At 37.3% G+C, this 27,049-nt stretch overlaps 1 long non-coding RNA gene across 1 annotated transcript in view; it reads left to right on the top strand.

Moving 5' to 3' along the window:
• LOC117032718 (uncharacterized) overlaps positions 1-27,049 on the top strand; it is a 339,217-nt gene that overhangs the window by 71,185 nt on the left and 240,983 nt on the right. The window lies entirely within an intron of this gene.

Raw genomic sequence — 27,049 nt, 5'->3', positions numbered from 1 at the left:
GGGATACTTCATGCATTCAGATAAGAGATGGTGAGATCATAAGATTATGGGTGACTTATTTTTGTTTGTCTTCCAATTTCTAATTATTTTGCAAATTTCTTAAAATGAACATGATTATATTTATTATTAAAAAAACACATAGATATTATTATGAAAGAAAATCAAAATGACCCACTACCGGGACTTTGGAGTACTGATAAAGAAAAGAGGACAGAGGTGAGAGAGACTTTAAAATACTGAACTTAGATGAAGACAGGACCTCCTGCCACCACATGTGCCTTAGATTTATTGAGTTGGATTTTGATTGCTGAGTTCTTTTGAGGCTGTAAAATAATCCCAGGTCTCTATGAGTGTAGTGGGCAGGGGTGGTCTTTGTAATCACCCAGACATTTGGGAACTTGAGATCTTCATGTAGGGAAATGGAGTTCAGACGAAGGACCTCAACCAGGCTAGAAGAAGACTATCCTCTCTCTGATTTCATTCTTTCAGGTCAGCTCTTTATGGGAGGCATCGGTGCTGGAGCTTTTGGTACACAATTCAGGGATAGGGAAAGACCACCTACCGCCGACAGCAGTTTGGGAGCTATGCAAGAACCATCCACCTCTAGAGGGCTACACACTAAAATCACTGAGCTGTATTTCATGCATTAGATTATCTAGTTGCTTGTTATTCTGTGTATTTATTTATTTCCTTTCTGTTATCCTTGCATAGTGAAGTCTCATTTTCACTTTCTCTGAGCTGGGCTTTGGGGAACTGAAGAAAAAAGTTGTGTTTCCACGTTGGACTGAAACATGCAACAGGGCCCCTCTGCCTGGCCTTGGTAACTGTAATTCACGTGGTTCTCAAGGGGAAAGTGAATCTTAGGGTCCATCTCTAGTAGTGTTTCTCTCTGTTACTGTGAAGGATGGTGGGCTGATCTTTTTAAAGGCATCTGCATATATCTTGGTGCCTGTTTAAATCTGAGGGTAGAACAAGGGAAGAGAGAAGATTTGAGGATGACATGATTTTCTGTTTGGCAATTTGTTGAAGATGCCATGGACTGAAATAAAGGATTCTTGGAGGATGGGTTTTAAGGGGGATGATTGTGCTTGACTTTAGACACATGAGAGTGAAGTGTCTTTGGTCTATCCAGGTGTAGTTATCCAGGAGGTAGCTAGATTTATTTTCATGTGAAGAAAGGCATAGGGTCAGGAGCTAAAATTCAAGAAGTCATATTCAAATAGCAGATAATAAAACCACTTATATTATCTCCTGGCATTGTCATAAGAACAAAATCAATCACCACAAGGCTATGGATCGATTCTGGGAGAACAGTGGATAATACATGCAAAAGTACCATAATATATGTTGCTATTATTGAAAATAATAACCAATAACTCTGTGTATTCTGCTATCTGTTACTTTCACATTCCTGAGTTGTATTATTATTATTCTTTCTGTTCTTAGAAGCACTTTTAATTATGTTATTGTGAGATCTAAAGCAAAGATTTATTTGGAGGACTCCTTTGTCTTTTAGTAAGGAATTTTCAGTTTTTCCTGGGAGAGTTGCATTTAAGATGTAATGATTTAAGCTTAAATATAGTATGATCTCAATATGACTAATGTCTGGTTCGATCTTTTCAAAAATTTTTCCTTAAAGTCTGGTAAGTTTTGGTTTCTTTCAGACAGAACTGAGACAGCTACTCACATTTGGAATTGGAGGAAGGACATAATTTCCTTTTAAATACCACAAAATCCCTGAATATTACTAATACTGTGAAGCTTTTTTTCCACGCAATTTATCTGGAGAAACCCTAATTTGCATATGTTTGCATCTATTTGCATGTGCAATTCAAGTGACTCCCAATTCCAAGTATATAAGATGAAACAAATTAACTCTTTGTTTTAACCTGCTGTGATTCTTGTCTAACATTATGTGGTAGGTTTGGACTTTTTGAGCACCTTTTAAACTGGAAAAGAATTTGGGAAGTGTGGAGGTGAGCATTCGTGGTACCATCTCGACCTCAGGGGTAAGGATGGGAAGCCACAAGAGGCATGGGAGAGTGTCAGTATGGGCAAATATGTCCCCAAGTGTGGGCTCACAGAACACCCCCTACATGAGCAAGGGAGATCCCAGAGGAAGATTTTGAGAGAATTCCATCTGTAATCAGGGACTTAGAGCTAATAGGAGCAAGGCTCATCCTTGGTCCTCTGCACTGCACTGTTACTGCAATCCTCATGTTACATCCCTGCCTTTCGTTCAGTGATCCTGACATGTCTTCATTTTATGCAAATCTGTATTGTAAAAGGATGGCATATCTTTATATTAGTATATGTTCCCTAGATACATTTTAGGAAAGAGAAAATCTCCCCTAAACTCTCTCCTTATGATATTTATTTATTTATTTGTTTGTTTATTTATTTATTTTTGACAGTATATCCATCCAGCCTTAAGAAAACAAAATACTCGAGGAGATTTTAGGTTCTTTGGAAAACCAGTAAATATAGGTATGTTTTTCCTGGGGGTAGGAATCAAAAAAATGTTAATTAAACATTAAAGGGAGTTGGTTTTTTTGGGCCAAACTCTAAGACTGCATTGCCCAGTGCAGTAGCCACTTTACCACATGTGGCCACTGGGCACATGAAATGTGGCTGAATTAAGGTATGCTGTCAGTGTAAAATACACACCGATTCTGAAAGCTTCCTATGAGAAAAAGAATGTATAATTTCTCATTAATAATTAAAATCATTGATAAGACATTGAAATGATAATATTTTAGACATATTGGATAAAGTAAAACATATTATTGAAATTCATTTTGTTTCTTCTTACTGTCTCTTAAATGCGGCTACAGGAAAAGTTAAAATTACATATGTGACTCATATCTATGGCTCACACAACATTTCTATCAGGCAGTGATGCTTGAAGAGATGCTTCTTCTTACTCTTCATCCTAAAGAGAAACCTACAGTAAAAGCTGAGAGTGTTGGAACTGTGTTTGGGAGCAACTGCTATCCGTTACTGATGCTCTAGGTTATTACTATTTGTAATTTGAATATCAAATGTCTTAAAATTATTTTAGTGTGGGTTTTGTTTGCCTTACCTTTCCTTCTATCCTGTCCCTGTGTCTACTATGATTCAATGCAGAGATAAGAGAAAGCCAGTGTCCTCATATTCAGGCCCATGTCAATGGATTTTTAGTTGAAACGCGATTTTTCCTGATGACTAGTAACAACTAATTAGGTTTTGTCATTTATTCACTTGGAATTTTGTCTCACTGAAACCTTGCTACTCTATTTAACCTACTTCTAGTTGGCAAATATCTACTGCCATGTTAGGTTATGCTATTTTGCTTAAATTAACTCTTAAATAATATAGCATAGCAGATACAAGAGAATGGGTGGGGGAGAAAAGTTTCCACTTTTTTAATACAAGACTGATTTTATTATATTACCAGGGAAATAAGTTAGATTGCTCTGGCAGTCTCAATAAATCACACATGAAGTCGTCTTTTTTTTTTTTCTAAATTAAATTTTTATTTAAATAAAAGTGTTATGTTTGTATTTGAGCTGACAGCTAAATCTGATAATTAGAGTGCATGAAGTTGGCTTTGATTGGCATTGTAATTGGATTGTCATTGGGCTGAGAACCTATTATCTTTGGATCATGCCCCATGAAATCTGTTGAAGAAACTTTGCTGCCAGTCATTAGAGCCACCATCTTGGCTTACAAATTAGGTTTGAAAGGCTTCTTACCACTGGGAATGTAATTTAAACCACTGCAATTGCACTCCCATTAATTAAAATTATATTAAAATTATGGTTCATTTTCTAAATATTTTTTTCGTATTTTATTAGACATACTTATTACTAAATACTTAACAAATTATATAGCCGTGCTTAGTAAAATTATGTTTCAGAAATAATCCATCTCTTCAGCACATGCTACTGCATCAGTAGAATTAGTCAGTGTTCATCATCAAAAGATACACTATTTATGTTTTTCATTACAAGTTTCAGAAAGAAGCATTGCCATTATTCCAACATAAAATGTAGGATTAGCAAAGTCTACAATAAACTGAGATCAGTCCTGCCGATAAGGAAATATGTCGCTTTGCTATAAGGAGATGCTGTCTGTTACGGTCCCAACTGCCTTAATTTTTTTTCTTTCTAAAACAATAGAAGCATGTAAAAGAGAGAAGACTTTTTTTGATAGAAGATTAAAGGGGGAAAAAAAGCACACACATGCCAAAATCTATGCTGCTCTTTATTCCTATTATTGTCTGCTAAAAGCAGATCAGAGCTGATTAAGACAGAAAAGGAGCTTGTGTAGGCTGAGAATAAGAATGAGGTGGGAGTTGGTGGGGTGAGGCCAGTCTCCTCCAGCTGGTGGAGAAAGGGATGTGTAATGCCTCTTTCTTTTCCACTGGCCCTTCCCTCTGGCCACAGAACCCTAGATACTTGTGGGCACATACCGCCATCAAGTATGTGGATATGAACAACTCAGAGGCATACTTTCTGAGATACAGAACAAGGCCGAGATCCTTATGTTTGCTTCTCTTCTGTGTTTTTTTGTTTGTTTGTTTTGTTTTGTTTTTTGGCTTTTTCTTTTTGTGATGGACGTTGTGGTTGTTCAGGAATATCTCCTTATCCCCCAGTTACTTGCCTCCACATAAGTTTGCAGTGATAGTTCAGCAACTTGGATACAAAAACTTCAATGGGATTTAAAAGCATAAAACTAAGTTTTCAAATTTGCCCTAATTTTATTTAGATTGTATTAAATATCTGTACCTTCCTCTGCCCTCCTGAGGATTCCATCTCAGCTACATTTTTACATGGTAGCTATTTCCATTGTTGTTTCTGTCTCTAGCTTCAGTGTTTTGCTCAGTATCTGACACGTAATAGATGCTCAATAAATATTGAATTGAATTGAATTGAACTGAACTGAATTGAATTAGAAGTCTGCTTTCTAAAGATGCTAGGGTTAGCCAGAGCCTAATCCCAGGTGGCCTAAAGTATCTCACCTGTGAGCGACAAGATATAGTTTTAAAGTACTTTCATAACTTATTTTATTTACTCTACCATATGGTATTTTGGGGTGAATACTGCTATTTGCTTTCCCAACACCCTTTTCTTAGTGAAGATACCTAAGGTCAGAGAATTGAGAGTTCAAGGTCACATGGTTGCTGAATAAGTAGCAAAGCTGGAACTAGACGTCAGAACTTCTGTCTCCAAGCTCAGGGCTCTTTTCATTCTCCCATGCTGCTTTCTGTGAAAAAAAAAAAACAAAACTAAAACTACATCCCAAAGTGAGGGAGAATGTGGGGAGGCAGGCTGTCACTTCCATTCTTACTCTCTGGTGGGAGAGGAAGTTGGAAGACAATTAGCCTTGCGGATAAAAATCCTGAAGAATATTAGGACCCATGACCCTTTGATTTCCTTTGTAGGAATGTGTTCTAAAGAAGCAATCAGATGATGAGTTATTTCATTACAGCCAACTTTTATCGGCTACTCAAAATGAGCCAGGCACAGTGCTCAGTACTTTACATATATTTCTTCCCTTAAGCCTCAGAACAATCTGACGCGCTGTGTTCTTACAGTTACTCTCCCCTGAAACAGATGGCGCAACAAGGCATGGGAGGATTTTGTAAAATATGTCCAAGTGTCCAAGTTACATGGCTATTTAGGATTTGGACCCACGTCTGAACCTAGAGCTCTTTCTCTCCACTGATCTGCTCATTGCTCAGTCATTGCAGTGATGTTTAAAGCAGAGAAAGCTTGGAGGCAGTCTAAAAGATTGGCAATAGGGACTTTGTTCAGAAAAACATTTTTTACAGACTGTACAAATGATGCTGTAGATGTATATAATGGATATCAAAAGACGATTATGATAAAATTGAAATCTGTAAAATACTGTCATCCTACTTCATAAGCATATGTCCGTGGAAAAATATCTAGAGGGATTGCAGCTCATTTTTTTTTCTTGTTCTTCATCTGTATTTTCTATTTTTTCTTACAATGAACATACATAATTGTGATTTTTTTTTCTTTTTTTTTTTTTAGCTAAAGTACATAATTGGGGAGTAGTTTAGAATTTTGAAGCACTCAAATAGCATCAACAAATTTTCAAGAGGTTTGTTCTCAAGCAAAGAATGAGTGTTCCTTCTAACGAATTATTTTCTTCTCCTGTGACTCCTGGGCAGGACCCCTTGGGTTCCTCCTCAATGGCCCTGGGGTGGGCCTTTGAGCTCATCAGGGCATCAGGGAGGAGTAGGCTCGTGGTGGGCCAGGCTTGAAATGTTCACTGGTGCTCATGCAGTGGAACCTGTATTAGAGTCACACCATTTTTGTCAATGGGAGTGTGGCCTTTGGGAAAGAAACATGACGCCCAATTCTGGGTAGTTTTTTACATGCAGAGCTCAAACAGCTTTAGGAGCAGCAGCAATAATGGATAGGATGCCAAGGGACCAAGCTCAGAGAAGCAACAGAGAGAAGAAAGACATCCTCCTCCTGAGCAGTGGAGAGTCCCTTCTTGTCCTATTTCTCTCCCTTGATAGGTAAACTGGATGTTGAAACAGAAGGCCCAGCGGAGGGGCTAGAAGACAGGGCTAAGTGAGGGTGGAACTTTCCTGGTTGGACTCAACCACATGCAGGCTTTTCTTTGGGGCACGACTCCTATGACCATGCAACTGTCATGGTTAGACCTCCACCACCACATGGGGCATTTGATTGGGTCTAAGCAGTGGCTTAGGACCTGTGCAGGCTCTCAGATGCTTTGTGGGCTAGTGGTGGGGAAAGGGCACAGCAAGGAAGCCCTGGGCCCTCTATACTTGTCTTCAGAGATTTGAGATTTGAGGCATCTAATTACATGTCAGTTGAAAAGAGGGTTTCAGAGCTAAAATATCAGCGACAAAATTTCGGAGGAGTGTTTGGGGAATAAGACACATGATATGTAAGTTTCCTTGTATGGTAGAATTAATGAAAAAGGATGCTGCACATACACTGTAAACCAGAATGAGACAGCTGGGTGTGGGAAGGGCAGAAGCGTTAGCTACTGAAACAAAGGGCAAGGCACTGGACAAAAGAAACACCACGTTTTTACAACCTTTATTCTCAACTGATTATGTATTTGCAGTTGAAAATTGTCTAGAAATGTGGCCAAATTACTTATTGGCCAAATGGATTCTAAAAATTTGAAGAATTAAATTTTCTCAGGGAATAGCAATCATTTTAACGGCTGTTATAATATAGCCACCATAAAATTATATATATGGTCATCATAAATTCCAGCGTGAGTGTGTGTGTGTGTGCAATTTTTTTTTGTTGGTATTTCTAGAGTTTAGGTGTGACTTTTCAATTTTGCATGATGTGAGCTCACAGTTCCAGTCTGAGACAATAGAATTCAGCTCCTCAATAAAATTTGACAGTTCACCTTTTTTTATACTGTATAACAAGAGGCAGTTTAGCATAAAACTTATGAGGTTGAGCTCTTTAGCCAGACCTTTTGAATCTGAATCCCATTCTGCTATTTATTTGCTGTGGTGACTTTGGTTAAGTTTCATAAACTCTCTGTGCCTCAGTTTCCTCATCTATAAAATGGGTATGATGGTAGCAGCTCACTGACAGGATTTTTTTTTTTTTTTTTTAGGATAACATGAATTGAAACCTGTGAAGTATTTAGAACTGTGCCTGGCACATAGAAAGTTCCATAAATGTTAGCTATCGTTGTTATCATTATTCTTCAGTATTTATAAAACGCCAGATACTGAGGGAGATGAAAGGATGAAAAAGATGTATTCCCCCTTCTTCAAAAACTTTAGATCTTAGATTATTATTTTTCTTTATTTTATATCCATTGTATTAGGTCATATTACTGAGGTTACCAGTATCTTTCTATCAGAATTTCTGAGTTTCAAAGTTGGATTATTGAAAAAAATATAGAGTTCTCCTTATGGATTTTTTTTTTTTTAATTCCCTAGGAGAGATAGTTACCTCCTTCCTAAGCAAGTCAAGACCTAGCAATTCACTGCCTCCAAGGTGAAATAGCCCCTACCTGGATAACCACAGTGGGGTTCCAGTGAAATCCTTTGAGTTGTAGTAAGGCGCTATGCTCCCCTCCTGGTAAATGAAATCATTGATCTGCTTTTAAAACTAACTTATCTAGGGGTTATCTCTATCCACATTCATATTGAGATAGGTAAGGATGCCCAGCTGAATATACACCCACAGTGTCTGCACACAGTTACAGAATCCCCCACACAGCTGGGGCATTCAAATTTCAATGGTTTTTACAGAATTAATGTACTCTTTCCTGAAACCAAGAAAGAGAGTGGAATCTTTGCATTTTTTAAAATTTTCAATTTGTGTTAATACAGACGTGAGACTTTATTGGAGAAAGTGGAAAGCAATGTGTATGAAACTTGGATTATATCCAACTGGAAAAAAAAATGAGTTCAGATGCTTTCTGTGTTGGTTTTTGCCTCATGCAGATTGTGCTGTTTGGTGAGAGGAATAATTAGTCATTTACAGGTTCATTACGTAGTATGGTTAAACCTGACCCTCTCTTCCCTTTGGCTGGCTGGTGAGGGACCTTTCTCAGTAGGTCCAGCTGGTTAATATGGCCCTTATCTGTACAAACCTATGTAGTACAGTCTGTTTCTTCCAACTCTAATGCCCCTTTCTTTGAGATCGGGATTTTACATACGGCAAGGAAGAGCCCACGTGTCATTCATTTTTCAATTCTTTATACAAGATTTCTAAATGGGACGTCCATCCTCCATTCTGCCTCCTACAACAAAAATGGCACATTGTTATTTAAAGCAAAAGCTTTATAGATTAGTTGTTAAATGCGATACTCATCTCATGAATAACTAATAACATAAAATAAAGAACAATGAAAATGCAAATTATCTGCACATATACAGTGGCAGTTAGTGGTAGGAACAGCCCTCTTGAGTTCATGCAAAGTAGGCAAAAGCCAGTCAAATTTCTGATCGTACCTAGTCCTTTGAGTTGCTAAGACAATATCAGAATTCATCTTTTAGGACTCATTACTGAGGCATGAAAAAAGAGATTGAAATCTGGTAGAATTTCAATTCTTTCGTTAGCATTATTAATAAACAAGAATTGGCAGGAGCTAAACTGATTGGCACATACATCTGGAATAACAGAAATAAAGAAAGTTTTGGGATGGGAGGAAGGTTTGCTGCTAGAAGGATTTTGGGTAGAAAATAGCACATGTATGAGGACAGCTTCAAAGCTAACCAAACCTGAATGACATCCAAGTAGCACTTTTAGGATGGAAGAGGGGACAGGTGGGTATCTCTCTCCATGAAAGCCATGCTTTGTTTTCATTTTGGGGGAGCGTACAGAAAGAATATTAGGGAAATGGAGGTAGAGAGCAGGTAACCACAAGCAATGAAAAACCAGCCTTGCTAAGGACAAGACTTGCTAAGGAGAGGTGTTATTGTTCTAAGTATCAAACTGATCCCAGGCACTATTTTCTGGATTGGCTCCTAAAAAGATATTAATGGTAAAGAAAATAATCTTCGGCCTTTGAAAGATTTACAGTAATACACAGAGCCAATTTTTTAAATTTTATATGTACATAGTGAGTTAGTCCTTTAAGTTGATACAAACCACACACACAGAGACACACACACAGAAAACCCCAACACCTACCAAAAGCACTGAAATTTTCTATCCCTCACTCACCTGCTGCTTTTATCCAGTTTATGTGCCCATCACAGACACTGTACATTTGGAAAATGTTTTCAGTGTAAATTGATGCAGAAAGGCTGGGTTTCATTTCCTTGACAGTCAAATCAGAGGAGGACATGTAGCCTTGGATTTTAGTTGCAGTTTGCTCTGTATCAGTTTTGGATGTATAAGCATCCATCATAATAGTCGTGCAATGAAATGTGAGCAATGGACATGGGAACAACATAGGATCTGCCTTTTTATGAGACATTAAATTACATTCAATTCTTTTCTTTCCCTGGTGTAAGAGAAAAATGAAAACCAAAGGCTCTAGAGGACCATTTAAAAGCAACAGGCCCCACAGATGGCTGACCCAGATAACTGATAGTATGACATTACAGCCACACTCTGTGTGGTGAGTTCTGGCAACCCTGAGCCCCCTGGCTGCCCGCCACTAACTGCCAGGCTGAACTGTGTTTCCTGTGACCACTCCAAAGTTGCTGTTAACCTAATGGAGAGCTTCCCACCCTACCCACCCCCAGACCAGGCTCTGATATTTTCTTCTGCATCAACTCTTGAGCGACTCACTACATTCAGGAACTGGTTGCACTCATGAAACTTCTATCTTGCCTTCTACCTGGCTTATGTCAGTTCTCAATCATGTGCACTCAGGTACTCTTAATGACTCAGGTGAGTTAAACTCTTAGTCGATGCTGAGTCAACCCAAAGCAAGCAAGCCGTTTCTCAACAGTTTCTTATTTATTTAAAAAATGCAGGGAACATTTGCATTGTACTCCATAATATATGTATGTTATAATTTCTTCATGTACTTAACCATTCCCTGTCACCATGACTGCTGAATTTTGGAGAATATGTGATGTTGAAGTGTGGTCCCCAAACCAGCAGTATCAACATTATCTGGGAACCTGTTAGGAATTCATATGCTCAGCACCCACTTACTGAAACGGAAACTCTGGGGTTGGAGGATAGCTATTTGATTTTCAACAAGCTTTCTAAGTGATCCACATGCACAATAAAGTTTGAGGGCCATAAATCAAGATACTGTGCTATGTTAACCCTGGAGCTTTGAGTATTCCAGATGTGGGTGCCATCAGGTATACCATTTCCCAACTGCGGAAGCATAAGATAGTTGATTGCTGCAGATATTCTCCATTGTTTTTAAAGATATGTTTACATGTGGGAATACTTACTTGGTATACCCAAAGTGCATCTAATTGCCCATTCCACAAATATTTACTGAGCACTTACCATGCACACACTCTTCTGTGCATTGGAGATGCAACAGTGGACAAAACCATCGTGGAGTTTAAGTTTGACTGATGGAGGTAGCCAATAAGCAAGTATATAGTATAATCTCAAGTGGTCATAAGTACTGTGGACAAAAATAAAGCAGAGTATAAGGGTCGAGAGTATCAGTTGGGATTGTTCTTTTAGATAGGGTAATTAGGAAAGGAAAGGGCTCTCTGAAGAGGCAGCTTTTGAGCAGAGACCAACTTAGAATATTTAAACCTAGACACTTGGAATATTTCTTGTCTTCTCCATCTGGGCTGTAGGTCAATGAGGATCGTTCTTCCAGGCCAATTTGGTGCTGAAGGGCCCTTTTTATAGGAAAAGATGGTTTTAACTCTCCTGGTAAATAGTCTACCTGTTGGTTACCCCTGAGTGTGTCTCCTGGCCAAGGGATTAGGCATTGAGTCCTAGCACCGACCATAATTCCACATCTTACTCTTCCATCTTTCCAAACAGAAACTCGGAGTGCAATTTACAGTGCTTCATAGATAACCGTGAAGCTACTCTAATTTATGTCTGTAGTCCAGAAAAATCACTCAAACGTTTATAGTTTACTAATAGTAGAACATATTACTTTTTCCCTTGCCTTGCAAGTATTCTAGGCATAACACTGTGTCAAGACGAGCTGGCAAATCCTGGGTTGAAAAGCACCACAATGGAGGTCAAGGTGATAGACTCAATCCCTATTTGTGGCAGTTACTGTTTCCCCAGAGACTGGTAATCCTCCCTAGAGGGAGCCTTTTTAAATAAATGTCATTAGTTGGAGGGGCCATGGGGCACAGAAGTACAAACCATTCTGACCAGAGGAAAAGCATGCCAAGTAAATGCACTGTTGACAGCAGATGAAGATGGAAATCATACAATCTGTTGCCAGACATCAAGGAGTCTGATTGAGATCGGAGAAGAAAAATTACTACTCTTTCCTCAATCTATAGCCATTTTTTTCTTAATGAAAATGTTCAAGGGAAGTACTATTCAATAGTAATTTACTATCCTGAAGAATCACCAAAGGGTTTTCCACTTCACCTGTTGGAAATTCACAGGGGAATGCACAGGCGGGATTCACTGAGCAGCAGTGGTGGGGGGCCACCTGGGGTTTCCCTGCCTTTGAAGGTGAATAAAGGAATGTCCATCATCCCTGAGACCTCCTGCATTACCAAAAACTTAAAGACAGCCATAAGTGCAGTCTCATAATCCCCACCGGAATTTCTAATGATTTCCACAAAAAGAGCCAAAAGGGAGTCACGATTGTACACTTGAGACAGAAAAAGCATTCTCACCGAGGTCTGTGTTCTGATCCACTTTTCTTCTCTTTCCCCTTTTCATTTATGTACTTCCCTTCTCACTGCTTTATTTTCCTTGCTTTTTGTTTCTCTGGTTTATCACTGGCTCCCCTATCCTCCCATCCTTGGATACAAGATGAAGTTTGAAGCCTCCAACAGTGGTTTTAAAGAAAGCATATAACCTCCACTTTGGAATGTCTTTGGAGCTGTGTGAATAAATGTGTTGAGAAGGAGTAGATGGTTCCCAGGTAATTCTTGCAGACAGAACTGCAATCCAATTCTGGATTTGCAGTCAAACCATCTACAGAGATAAACATCACAAACAAATTTGTATTTATGGGGGAAAATTGTCCTTTGCCCTCAGCCCAACACTGAATTTGAAAAATGTCCAAACTTTATTACATGTAGAATTGGTTTTCAATGCTTTGAAGTATGTATAGGTGAGTAAGAATCGAGCTGATAAATGTAGTTGCATTCTTGCACCCACTGGTGACCCAATTTCTACTCCGTCATTTTGCATGTAGAAAAAAGAATAATGATGGGGAATGAACTAGTTACTATCATGAAAATGTATAAAATAATCTGGCAAGACTCAAAATTTGGGAGGAATTTGAGGCCAAGTAAGACTATCAAAGAGACTTTAAATACTATCGGAGAAAAAAAATAATCTCCAATTTTTATATATCTTGGTAATAAGAACGTAACTTTTTCCAATCTAAAATGATTTCCCTTGTTTGTGGGGGTCCAGGAGCCAGGGGTGCCAAACTGTTTTTTCTGGTTTATCTCTAGATGAAATTCAGTCACGGGGTTCAGGTGGAGGGCATCTGAAGTATTTTGAAAAAGCAGGGCGTGGAAATCTCTCATTGCACCAGCAACTGACTTTTTCACAGACACAAAGGTAGAAAATTTCAATTCTTCCCCGCCCTACCCTGTACGCTTGTGGGATTTCAGAAATTCCCGCTCCACTTTCTACACAGACCTGGGTGTAGTTCATGCTGGTGCCAAATTGGACACAAGGGGGCACCGAAGTGCTACAGATTTTGCCCTGGGACCTTCGCATACAAATTCCCATCAACAGAGAAGGCCAGGAAACTGGCCCTTCAGGAGCATTCTTCTTTCCAAGCTTATTTGGCAGAGGCGTTCCATGGTGGTTGGAATCGTAAAACATGGCCCTCCGTTTGTGTTTGCCCAAGTGTCCGTCTTGGTGCCAGTTTGAAAGTACTTCACCATGGTGGTTGAAGCACCATTTTAAGCTTCTTCCTATTTTTTTTTCCCTTTCATTCAACACTTGTATGGTGTTTCGTTTTTTGTTTTTTGTTTTTTTTTTTAAGAGAAAGTGCCACAAAAATCTCTTTGAGAGGAAACTCTCAATGTAAAAAATGAGTCACTTTCTAACAATACACTTCAAGTATTGGTGTCCTGAATGTATTTTTAACAAGGAAATTATTTTTCTTTTTAATTCATCTGTTTGCCAAAGAAGACAGTCATTTGTTGATTTATTTCCTGTGCTTTGTCTTTCTTCTTTATCTGAAAAGTGAAGAATTGGCAGAGTTCTTGCCACAATGTGAAGAACCATGGGATAATTCATAGGGCAACAATAAAGCTATATGTTAGTTTCTCTCACTTAAAAGAAGATGGGGAATTTGACTATTGATTTCGAATTTTCTCTGTCTGGGCAGGAGAGCTTGCATTTTATTAAATGCAGTCAATTTGTGGTAAAATATTCTTTATATTTTTCAAGATATTGCTGATTTACTGTAGAATGGTAGGAAAATAAGGCTATACCTGCTGAGTGCTGAAGAGAAGCGTTTATTTGCTTTATTGATTCGGTCCATTTTTGTGAGATGTTTTCTATGTATTTTTCATTTGGCTACAAAATGTTACTCACAAACTGTCCTAGCTGCTGTACTGCTCCACTATCCTGGAGAATAGCTCCAAAAGGAAAGTTTGGAATTTGCAAATGATTCTTTTGTTTGAGAAAGCTTTTGTCAAGGGAAGCTCTGTCCCTTAGCTACGGACGGACGAATGGACAGACGGATGGGTGTAACTGCAACTGTGAAGCCTTTCAGGGACGGTGGTTGGTTAAGTTCTCTTGCAGTTTGAGAGTATGAATGAAATACAAGTTTTGGCTTCCAAGCTAGGACCCTCAGTTAATTAAGTCAGAAGGCTGGTCAATCATAGGTACTGACGTCAACGCAAAAGATATTAAGCTTTCAAAAATGATCTTTCTGGCCTTGACTTCTTTATTTTCTATCAGAGGGTAAAAGCTTTCTCTCTCTGAAGAAAATGACAGTACTGCTTCTGATTGAAAAATTATTCATTTATTAAAAAGATAGTCTCCTTACAGGCCATTCAGTTATGGTAAGTGAGAAGAACGCTTAATCCATAGTGTTAAGTGGAAAAGTATAATGCACATGCTATCTACAGTATGTAAAATGTGTGTATGTTTAAGAACTGAAAGATGTGGAATAGATAATATAGGTTATTTTGTAGGGTTGGGATAATAGGTGGCTTTAACAATGTTTTGATTCTGTTAATTTGATAGCATTGTTTATGGGGAAAAGGATATTGGATGCTTTTGTAAAATGGTGACTCCCTTATGTATTGAAACAATCTCATTATTTTCTGGCTTTCTGAGTAAAAATTCTTTGAGTGTTGGATTTTTTTCAAGTGATACCTGATCCCATTGGAGATGACCACTTCCACTTTCTTTATAGAGATAGGGTGAGATTTTGAGATCTATATTGGAAAGGTATAACAACTCTTGCTGAAATTTAAATCAAGTATACTATCCTTCCACTTTTGACAAAATACTCAGGGTTCACTGCCACTTTTGATTTCTTAGATAATCAGGTGGAGGAAATAAACTTGATAATTTCTAAATTATACTGAAAAATAGTATACTCAACCATATTAAAAATAATATAGTTTAAGCTGTATCACAAAATTCCATTAACTGAGTGACCCATTGCAATAAAATATATTTTAAAAAAGCCTTTATGTTTATATATCAGGATTAAAAAAAATCATGTATATAGCTAAAGAAAAAGAAGCTCTGTGAATAACTTTTTAGGAGAAAACCGTTTTGTTGTACAATTAGTTCATATACATATGAGGTCAGTTAACTCTTCAGATTTTAGTCACGCATAGAAGGATGGCTAAAGATAGCAGATCCAACCCACTTCATTTCCTATGTGTGCCTAAAGGCACTGATGCTGGATTTTGGCAGAGAAAATAAATTCAAATATAAGAGGATGTAGGCATGTTGCTTTCCAGACCAGAGGAAGAAGTTATAGAAGTAACTTTGTTTTTGATAGAGGTGGGTGGGAAGGATGCTGACTCTCTTTGAAGTAATGTGGGGAGCTTAAATCATTTTCTAGGAGAGTTTCCAAATTTAATTATTTTTGTGCTCAATGTTTCAAATTTCAAATAATTCCAGTTATCTAGGTTTCAGTACAGGCATATGGGTCCCCATTTCCTACAACTTATAACTGTCCTTGGTAGGGGAAGGAAGTTTCTAAGGTGGGGTGGGGTTCATTTTTGTGGTGGTTGTGGTTGTTTTCATTGTGTACTTTTCTAGGCAGTGTGGATGACAGCAGCCCAGGAAACTTTGCTTATCATTGGCTAAAAAAGCAACACTTAAAGGTGAGCTTTTGGGTGGCAGAGTAGGAGGTGGTGAAAGAAATATATATAAGAAAGTAATCTTGGAACAACAGCTTTGCCAATTTGTCAATTCTTGTGTTGTTAAAAAAAAAAAGAAAGAAAAGAAAAGAAAAAGAGAAAGAAAGATTTGATAATCCTGGATTCCCAGAGCAATACGTTTCCACTTCCATCACTACATTTCACCCTGAAGAGCAATTTGTCCATCTCCATTATGTTTCTTATTTATATTCACGTATGGGTAGGTATTTCTTTACATTCAGCTGTCTTTTATTATATATTGAACGCATAATGTACTTTTCTAGTCTTGCTGCATTGTTGATGGTTTGGGAAATCCCCATGTTTCACTAAAAATGTAGCTGGTATAGAATTTTTTTCCCCCATTTAATTCAAATTTTCCTGATGAAGCTTATCATGGAGGCTATGTTCAGGTCATGCTCTCTTCTGTTTGTGGGCCCTTTCTCTTTCACAATCATGAGAAACAGGTTAAGAAATGTTTGGGAAACATTTTGTTATGTATTGCCAGTTTTATAAGCATTTTGTTCAAATTAAGTCATATTGAGCTACCTAGAAAATTATCACCCAGATTTTCTTTTTTAAAATAGGTAACAGCCTCACTTCTATTTTTTCTCATTTAAAAGTTCTTTTTTGTTTTCTTCTTATTATTTTTATGAGAATTCTCACTGATGGGAGAATACTGAGTCCCCTTTCCCGAGTATGTAGATGAAAATGGAAATGGATGATTGACTATACTTTCACTTCTACCACATGTCTTGGCATTCTTCTGTTATAGCCTGAATCTGTGCTGTGCTCTGTTTGTGTGTGTGTGTGTGTGTGTGTGTGCGTGTGTGTGTGAGTGTGTGTGTGTCTACAGGTCTATATTCCAACCTTCCAGTCCTAGATAGAAGTTGGTTAGGTCAAATCTGGGATGGTAGGTGAGCAGGTGTGGCTTCAGGTGTGACTTTAGCTGCTCATCAAGATACTCGGTTATCCTTATAGGTACATGTGTAGTGGGACGGAACACAGGGCTCTAATGTCAGGTGACACCTGCCCACAAATTCCAGTGGTCAATAAACGGAGTGGCTGCTCTTTAGGGACTGCACTTGTGATCTCACAGCAAATCTGACATTATTCCATACCTCTCGGAGAAGGGACTTGATTTGTGTCAATTCAAGAAATTAGTTTCCCCATCTCCTCCAAAGAACTCTGCTGTGTAGTATTCCTGGAGACACGCCTATTTGCCTGAAGCAATGACTGCCTTTAAGTGGTGAGAAAAAGTGATCCCCACACATAGAAGTTAGTAAACCAAAGGTGATTTGATACTGTAGGATACATGTATTATCAAAATTCATTTCTTATATGGTGAGCCATATCTAATTTCAGAAATTGATTTTATCAACCAGAATCAAAAATAACTTTCTGTCTGCAGTTCACTGTTACCCAGACACATTCTCTTTCAAATACATTTTTCTCTTAATACTGGGAGTATTATCTGATGTCTGTATGTGAGTGACATACTCCAAATCCCATCTGCTGATCTACCTTTCAAATATTCCGGTGTCCTTCTTGTTTCCCATTTTTTACTGTTCAGGCCCTCCACAGAATGTTATTGTCCCAGCAGACCTTTTATCCAAGGACTGTTGATCACAGCCCAAGAGCTGTCATCCTATTTGCATTCTGTGGATGCATCATTATTCACAACATTTGATGTCCATAAAAACACATTAAAACTATTTCCTTGAGCAAAAATAATCAGCTCTCTGCTGTACATATCATTTGTATACTCAAATTGTAAAATGTAAATTGATATATAAGAAAATGGCCCATTAACTTTTTCATTAATGACAATAATACATTTTGTACACCAGCAGCAGGAAGATCTTGTCTTTACTTTAGCAACCTGAAGGCTAAATGGGGCCTTCCTTCTTTTCCTTTTTTAATTTCATAAAAATGATGGGTGTCATCAAACAGAGATTCTTTTAAGTATCCTTGCTTGTCTTAAAAATATGAAACTTTTGCTTTATTATAAAATTGAAACTACCCTCATATTCAGGGTAAGTGCTTTTCTTTTAAAGAAAGAATTATTTGCTATTTGAATATGCCCAAGAAGACAAGTTTTCACCATGGATAATATATAATTATCTTAAAATGTTTATTATATTTTCAGTTATATGCTTCCATACTACATTTAAAATATTGTCAAAAGCATAAAATATTTTTTAAAAGAACCTCTGGTGGCTAGATAACTTTCATGAAATGAAATGTACAATCAATTTGAAAATACTGAATATAACTTTTTGTTATGCGATATGGACATTTTAATTTAATTCTATTTCATTAGGATTTACTTTGATTACTTTTGGTTAGAATTTAGTGCATGCTTTTTATAATACAAGTGAATATTGAATTAGTCATCTTTTTTCAGGTATTAATAATAGTCATATTCTTTCAAGATACAGGATTTAACTCCTATAGTGCCTACATGACCCATTGTCAAGCTGCAGCATTTGATTAAAATATAGATTAATAATTTGTCTATCACAGATACATCATGCACTAACAGATAAAGAGCATCTGATATTAACTGAGAAATAAAATCTGCCTTCAGTAAATTGCGTAGAAAAATTACACAGTACATTTAAATTACCATTTGCTTAGCAACATGCCCTTGTAGCCATTCCAGTGGGGCTATAAAATGATCGATTTACTTTAATTTTCTACTGAATCCTGAAAAAAAAAAAAAGACTATCAGTAACCTATCCCTTCATCATAGCATGCTGATTCACTCTGTGTATTAAATTTACTGGCAAGGAGCAAGACGTTAACAAAAAGTAACAGATAATGTGAACATTTCATGCATAATCTGTAATATGAGATATGTATTAATAGGGAAATTATGATGCATTCAATTATTCTGAAATGCCTTCCAGAGATGTTTTGATTTGGCTGCGCTCTGATAGTAGCGGCACAGCGGGGAGCACCTCGAGTGATGAATAACCTAATCTCCTAATCTCAAAATGGGCACTATTCACAGCTAGCCTGGGAGAGGCCGGTGGAAGAAACCACACTTCACAACCACCGCCACTAAGAAGAACACAACAAAAACAACAACCCACACACCAACAAAATACCCAGCAGCCCAGCAGGCCATCCTGCCACTGGACCTTTTAAAAATAAAGAAATGAAATGCACATCTCTAATGAATGCTTTCTCGGCCCCTAGTGACCACACAGGGTTAGATTCTAATCTGAGAGGCACCTTCCACTCTTCTCTGCAAAACTTACAAGACAAAAGGCTATAAAAATGATTGCACTTGCATTAGTGCTGTTAGAACCGCGGTATTTATAAGACATTATGTATGCACAAGAACCTTTACTAATTTGCCACATTGCATGCACACCTGGAGTGATCTGCCCCATGTATATGGTTTCTTTTTCCTTTTCCTTAATTTCCGAAGAAAACCTACCACAACAGGAAATGTTCATTTTATGTCATAAGCCCCATGTTTTATAAAGCTGCCTGGGTACAATTAAGCGTCTACGTTTAGTTCTTCGTGTGGGGAACAATGGTCTGGCTCCTTTGAGAGGTCAAGCAGGATTTATTTTATTGTGTACAGAGTCGAAGCGATGGAGCAGGCTGTCAAGATAGAAACTTGCCATTCCTTTGCCATTTATGTGGCCCTTCTGTGTAAGAGCAGGGCTGTATTTTTTTTTTTTTCCCTTTCTGATTTACTTCCCTGTTTTCATGGGATCATTGCTACAAAACTATTAGTTAATACCCTGCTGTAAGGAAAATAAGTCCTAAAGAAAATATGCTATGCATGTATGTCTTCCCCACCCCCAAATTACTTGATTGCAGCAGGCTCACTTTTTGATTAATGCAATTTTGCATAAGGTAATATTACACGAGTGTATTACTTTTCAGTAATTATTCAATGGAGTTAATATGGCAGACTTCTTGAAGAAAAATTAGAACCATGGTGTCTCATTTCTCTAAATCCCCAGCACTGTTCAGTAGGGTAACAATAATAATTACGTATAAATAAATAAATTTATTTTATCAATGTTCACTTAGGCTGGAAATAATGGGCAGCCTCATCCCCAATCAGAACACTAACGGTTGTACTTTTTAATTAGCAGTGTTCCGAGGGGCAGAAATGATTTTATGTGCAGTTTTGTTATGCTGCAGTTTGGGAGAGTGACACAGTGATTTGTTATAACAAGGATCTTCGCAGTTTAATCATCGTGTGAAATTATGTGTGCTATTTTGCTTTCGCTTTCCCCTGCACCTTTGGGCTGGAGCCACTCCAAAACGGAGGACAGGCAAGGCTTGTGGACTCCCTTTCCTAAAGCAATTTTCTCTTTTCTGGGTCTGATTTCACGTGAGCATCATTTTAAACTCCAGCAAGATGTGGTTCTATTTAACTAGCCCTTGCTTACAGAGGTCCCATGCCTACTATTATATTTCCTTACCATGATACATACTTTGCAGTGCATTTTTCTCACTAATCACGGTTTAGCAAACAAGGAAGGAGAGGGCCCCGTTTTATGAAACTTTCTGATGAGTGATGTTCAGTTTATTTCAGTCTTTAGTATACTAGAATGTACAATTGCTCTGAAGATAAATAAAAGATTCAGCCGGGTGCCACTGGAGAGCCGAGCAGCATGTCTTTGGCACTGCTTGAGACTTATCTGATTTGGATTTGTATACCTCATGGGGAATGGCAAAATATTGGAACAGACGGCTTGATATTTCCGAAGAATATAGTGGGCTTTATTAGCACTAGTTTCGCTCCCTGACTGACGGCTTTTTCAAATTTTTTATCTTATTAATCCGTGCTACTGTATGTAAATGTTATTCCTTTCTGCATAAGGGAGGCAACCAGCGATTTGTAATAAATGCTTATGAGTGCCTGAGGCTGCACTTAAACTTTAAAACATCTATTATTAAGTTGCAAAAAAACACTGTAATGGCCAATAGTGACCTCATAGGAATTTTAAACTGTGGTCTGCTCTTCTGCATTAAAAACAACAAAAAAAATTGCCTCAAGTTAGAATTATGAGCAATGCTATTTTAACAGCTGCATTTTGATTATTAAAGTGTGTTTTACAACTGAATTACAATGCTTTTATGGACTCTAGGTATAAGATTTAAAAAGGTCATTAAACATAGTCGGGTTTTGTCACAGTAGGTGTCATTGTATACAATGGACACTACACAATCTATTTTATGTCACCGCACTTAGGATTTAAAATAGCATGCAGGAGCATTTTAGTTTGTTTAACCATGTAGATTACTATAGATCTCTCAAGGATTTTTGACAGTTTGCAGTCTGAGATGACTACTTTCATTATTATTTTATTAATTTGACAAGAAGCCCTACAGATTTTCTGTGTATCACTGATCCATTTGTCCCAGAAATAATTAAAAATGCCAGCCTGGAGCAACAGACAACAGATACACTCTGGCAAATCAATGTTCAAAAATGCATTGCTTGTACTGTAGCCAACTCTCTAGTCCTGAAACATTTCTACATTTTCTCAATTCGATTGTATATGTGCTCATTGACAATAGGTATTGACCCACGGTGTAGGTTTTCCAAATGCAGGACCTTTAAATTGATTTATCTATTATGTCATATGCTGGATACTCTATGTAATGTTTACATCTCTTGCTCCACAAACATAGGGTGAAGTTGCTTTTCCCAGGGCTGCCTCTGCCACGCATAGCTTGCAAGGTGGTAAACGTAAACTGGAGTTTGCTTTGCCTGTGCCCTGCCTGTTAGCCACTTATATGTAAATCTTTAATTTTCTTTTCACTAATTTGGCATGGTGTTATGCTTGTGACTAGCCAGAGTCCGTGCCATGCGTGGAACTGATTTCTGGGTGCCTGATTGTTGATGAGAACACGGGGATGGAGGTGTGATAAGGAGTATAGAATCCTCAAAATATTTGACAAAATGTCACAAAGGATTGTATTTGCATGTAGTACCGTGGGTAGGACATAATGATTAGTGTGCAGTGCATCGCTGGCACTGCATATCCGAGCTCATGCAGATAACATGTCTGCTGTACAGCTTTGAATATTGTATATGTACTTTGAACATATCTATGACTAGCAAAGCTGTCATTCTGTTGAAAAATGTAGCTGCACGAATGACAATACTGGTTTAATTTTTTTAAAAAAAGAGAGGACATCTTCTAAATAATTATTATCATGCTAATAACATTTGTATTCTTTTGTGTATAATTAAGATCTGCCTGTCTAAGCATGAAATAGGGTTGAAATCGTGAATAAGTATGCTATCCTTAACCTATTTAGTAAATCAATTTTAATTTGGCTTTCTTTAGGTTAGATCATAACAATAGCATGCTATATACAAAAATCCACAATTCTTGATTGTAAACAATCTTGGAAATATTTAATACTCAGCAAAGCTGCCCACAAAATTAAAGAAACCCCTCTTATGAATGTGAAGAGCTGAATCAAAAATAATGATTCAACAATTATAGAAGTCATAAATTTGGAAAGTTAACATTAACTCTTTATATCTCAGAGTGGTAAGTAACCAAACAATTTTATATTTTGACCACTTTGGCATGTGATTTTTTTTTCCTCTTATGTAATAATAAAAAAAATTAATTTAAGATTCCTATTCCACCTAGTTCTGAGAGAACTCGAGGCAGCAAACAGGGTAAAACACAGTGAAAAATAAGCCATTTAGGGATAAAACATAACAGGTTATGTAATTTAATGATCACAAACTGTTTTGGAATACATCATGCCTTTTTGTTCTCATAAAATAAGAATATCTGTTGTTGGTGTTTGGTTATTTTTTTTCTTCTGTGATTTCATGGCTAATACCTAGCCAGGCAATTATGCTAAAAGAAATTATCTTTGTCATTTTGCAAGGGTTATTCTTTATTTTCAAGGTACTTATGGCTTCTATAACCCAGCAGATTCACTCTTCCCCATCCCGACTGTAACCATTTGCATGCTGTGATTTATAAGGTTATTGGAAAACACTTCCATTTATCAATTATGAGAGAGCACAGACTGCTCGGGAGTAGTTCAAGCAGCATCCCTGGCAAGTGCAATGTCTAAGAGGGTGGGAGGGGGGGAAAAAGAAGGAAAAGAAAAGAAAATGGCAACAGGAGGAAAGTGGGAGTGCAAAGAACTGGTCAGTGATGCTTCTGCTTTTGTTTTCTGCTGGGCACTAGCTGCCCTTCTTCCCACAGCTTTCCTGGGGCTGTGCACACAGGCCCCTGCATTTGATTTCTCCATCCACAGTTTTGATTGTCACACTGTTTTTCTGTGAATCTTTATTTGTTTTTCAGTTGTCAGCAAATATCTTCCGAGTGTCTATGCTCTGTGTACGCTGTGCTTGAGGGCCTAGAATTGTGCAAAGTCCCCTGAGGAATATGACGGGAGTGATTGTGGGACCTAATACAGCCCACTGTCATGGGCTAAACGAGATTATACAAAAGCGCCAATTAAAGGCAAATAGAAAAGACATTATAATATGAGTGCTAACTAAATGAAATCACATTTTAAAAATGGTTTGCATCATAGAGTCTGACACGTCATAATTGTTTAATAAATGACAGTCAATAATAATAGTAATAATATCTTGATGATGATGATCTTGATAACATTGATGCCAATAAGGGCTTTAGCAATTGTCACAGGGAATGAGATGAGAAGGGAGCAAGTGTTCTGAAACCCTCTGCATTTGAATGAGTTTTCCACAGTGGAAGCTGCTTTGATGGGACCTCCCCTAACACTTACTGCCTGCCCCCGAGCCCCGCTCTCCCACCTCCCCTACTCTTGTTTTTTTCCCATAGCTTTTATTGCATGCTAATCTACTGCTGAATTTGCTGTTTACTGTTCTTTGTTGGTTTGTTTGTTTGTTTTTCATATCCCCCACTTGAATGTCATCTCCAAGAGGGCAGGGATCTTTGTTTTGTTAGTTGATGAAGCCCAAGCTCTCTAAGAGTGTCTGGCACAGGGTAGGGGCTTAATAAATATTTCTTGAATGTGAAATGAATGACTGATGGCTCGTCTAACTTGCCTACCTCCTTCTGCTGTTTCCTAATCTCATGACTGGACGACTCCCACCTTGCATACCTTTATGGCAGCCCTCTTAGTTGCCATGCTTTCTATAGCGAGTCCACTATGCTAGGGGAAGAGAAGAGAGGAAGATTTCCAGTGCCCGCCATGTGACCAATGACAACTGTACGTCTGCAGTAAGCTTCTGGGAACAGCAGGAAAATCCAGTTACGGCCTACTGATCTGTTTGCACATTGAAGCCAGTTTCTCCAGGCAGGTTATTTCCTGAGATACTCACTTCCCTGACCAATTCCCTCAAGTAAGCATAGTGGTTAAGTGACTAGGCTTTGGAATCAGGCAGCCCTGGATTTGAGCACCCCCGCCCATCTCCGTGCCAGGCTAACCCAAGGCACATTCTTAGCCTCTCAAAGCTCCTCCTTTCTTATTTATCGAAATGAGCTAATAAATGTACCTGCCTCCTAGGTGTTTCTGAAGAATTAAATGAAATGCTCTATGAACTCTGCACAATACTGGGCAAGCTAGCACTTACTTGGTAAATAATAGCCAATGAAATCATACCACTACTAATTATTATTAGTTTATGATTATGTTGTTATTTATTTTCGCAGCAATCCCTTATGTTGTGTTAAATATTATTAACATACGTAATCTGTGATTCACACAGTTCTCTCTCTTCATGATCTATTTACTTCTCCTTTAAGTTATTTTTCCCCCTATTTTTTCAGGTATTTCAATTATTAGAATGATTTCTTTTAAAAATCCTTAAGTAACTAGTTAAGGATAATATACTGAAATTCAAAATTATACTTAATTTAGAAGTAAGGAAGTATTATTTTTTCCTCCCATCACGCTTATCAATGGAAAAGGAGTTGAGTTGTGGGATTTGTTTGAAAGACAATGGAGAGAGGAAGGTAAAGGAAGAAATAGTTTGAAACCATTCCCCATCTTTCTTTTATTTTTAACTTCCATTCACTTGAATCACTAAATCTAATTGTGTATTTTTGAATGTAACCCATTTTTTTTCCTGCTACCTATATTTCCTTGGAAGTATTTATTATTTGTCAAATAATGAATTAATTAGAAGAGATTATAGCTATATCGATATCTCTATATAGAGAGAATGAGTATTCCAAACTTGGAATTATTTTTAAGAAAGAGACCTAAACATATAATTAATTTTGAAAAACTGATATAGTAAATTTGCACTAAAAACATTATAAAACTGCAATAATTAAAATGACAATGATATTATCATAAGATGAAACAGACATTTCAACTTAACAGATAAAAGTATAGAAATTAAACTTAGTATAAATATTTTATATGGTTAAAGGTGGCATTTCAGTTCAACGGGAAAAGGATAAATAATTCAAAAATTGCATTGGAAATTTAATTATTTGGGAAAAAATTTAGAACTCTACCTCATACAATATAAGAACATACATTGATGATCAATTAAAAAGCTATATGTAAAAAATAATCAGAAGAAATAACTAAATGCAAGGTATGTTACCAATTTAGATCTCAGTGTAGGGAAAGCCATTTTAATATAAAAGCAAAGACAGGAGACCCAGAAAAGCATTAAATAGATTTGTTGGTATGAAAATTAAATTATTATTCATGCAAAAAATTAAAAGACAAAAATCCCAAGTAAATAATTGGAACATTGACAAAGCTAGTGTTAATATTTTAATTAATTTTTTTTTTTAATTGTGGAATGTTGGGGAACAGTGTGTTTTTCCAGGGCCCATCAGCTCCAAGTCAAGTCATGCTTCAATTTAGTTGTGGAGGGCTAATGCTAATATTTTAAGAAGAGTTCTCAAAAATCAGTAAGAGAATAATTCTTCCAGGAACGTGTATCCATAAACTCAACATTTTTTTCTTTGTCTTCTTGGAAACCTTTAAAAAATAACACATAGAAGGAAAGCAAAATTATACCTGGAATTCTTGTTAGAACTGGAATATAGACTCTTGAATGTTTGCGAGGGCTACTGATAGGAAATGTGTTTGCTTAGGAACCATTTATGAAAATATGGAGGAGAGAGAATGAATAGCACTAGGTTCCATAACACTCCAATATAAATATACTTCCTGTAGTCAAGAACATACCCGGAGGGACAATAGCTGGATTTCTTGTCTGCAGTGGGGTTCAAAGATGGGGTTGAATGGAAAGGTGACAGAGCCCTTCTTCCCTGAGAGCTGACCATGTGCAGAACAGCCTGAGGAGGCAGGAGTGCCATGAAGAATTATGCATACAAGTCACACTGGCAGAAAGGGAGACTGGCTTTATTTGAGAAGAGATTCTTGTGACAACTAGCCAGCCTGGGGCATACCTGATTCCTCCACACTTAGAGCGCTTCCAGAAAACTCCAACTAATACCATAGAGATAGAAACATAAAAACACAAAATGGATACAGCATCTATAAAAGATGAACTTTTAAAAGGAAGAAAAGAGCATCATCCTTTATTGGCAAAAAACATCCATCAGAACAATGTTGCTGAGACAGATGAAAATTGTGAATAAATGTGATGCCATTAATTAAAAAAAAAAATCTCTTTTAAAGAAACCATAATGCAGAAATGCAAGAATTCAGGAAAGATGGTGAGGTGGCAGAAAGAATGAAAAGTGAGCTGGAATAACTCAGGGAAAAGAATTGAAGAAAAATAATGAAATGCAGATAAAAAGGTGAAATGAAAAGCATCATAAGGCCAAGAGACACTGCGTAAGTGATGACACAGACACAGAGGGTAGAAATAAGGCAAGTGAATGAGATGAGATATATATATATATATATACATATATATATATATATATATATACACATATATATATGTGTATATATATATATATATATATATGTATATATATGTATATATATGTAAAGAGATAAAAAAGATCAGAAAGAAGATGGTAGAAATAGAAGACATAAAAACGAGACCCACCATATGTCTGTTTGGATTCCTTATGGAAGAAATAACAGTACAAATGAAGTGAAACAACTATTTAGGGATATAATTTGAGATCATTTTCCTGAAAGGAAAGAATG

The sequence above is a fragment of the Rhinolophus ferrumequinum genome, chromosome 13, assembly GCF_004115265.2.
Source record: "Rhinolophus ferrumequinum isolate MPI-CBG mRhiFer1 chromosome 13, mRhiFer1_v1.p, whole genome shotgun sequence".
NCBI classification, from domain to species: Eukaryota; Metazoa; Chordata; class Mammalia; order Chiroptera; family Rhinolophidae; genus Rhinolophus; species Rhinolophus ferrumequinum.
This window is presented reverse-complemented; position numbering and strand designations above follow the sequence as displayed.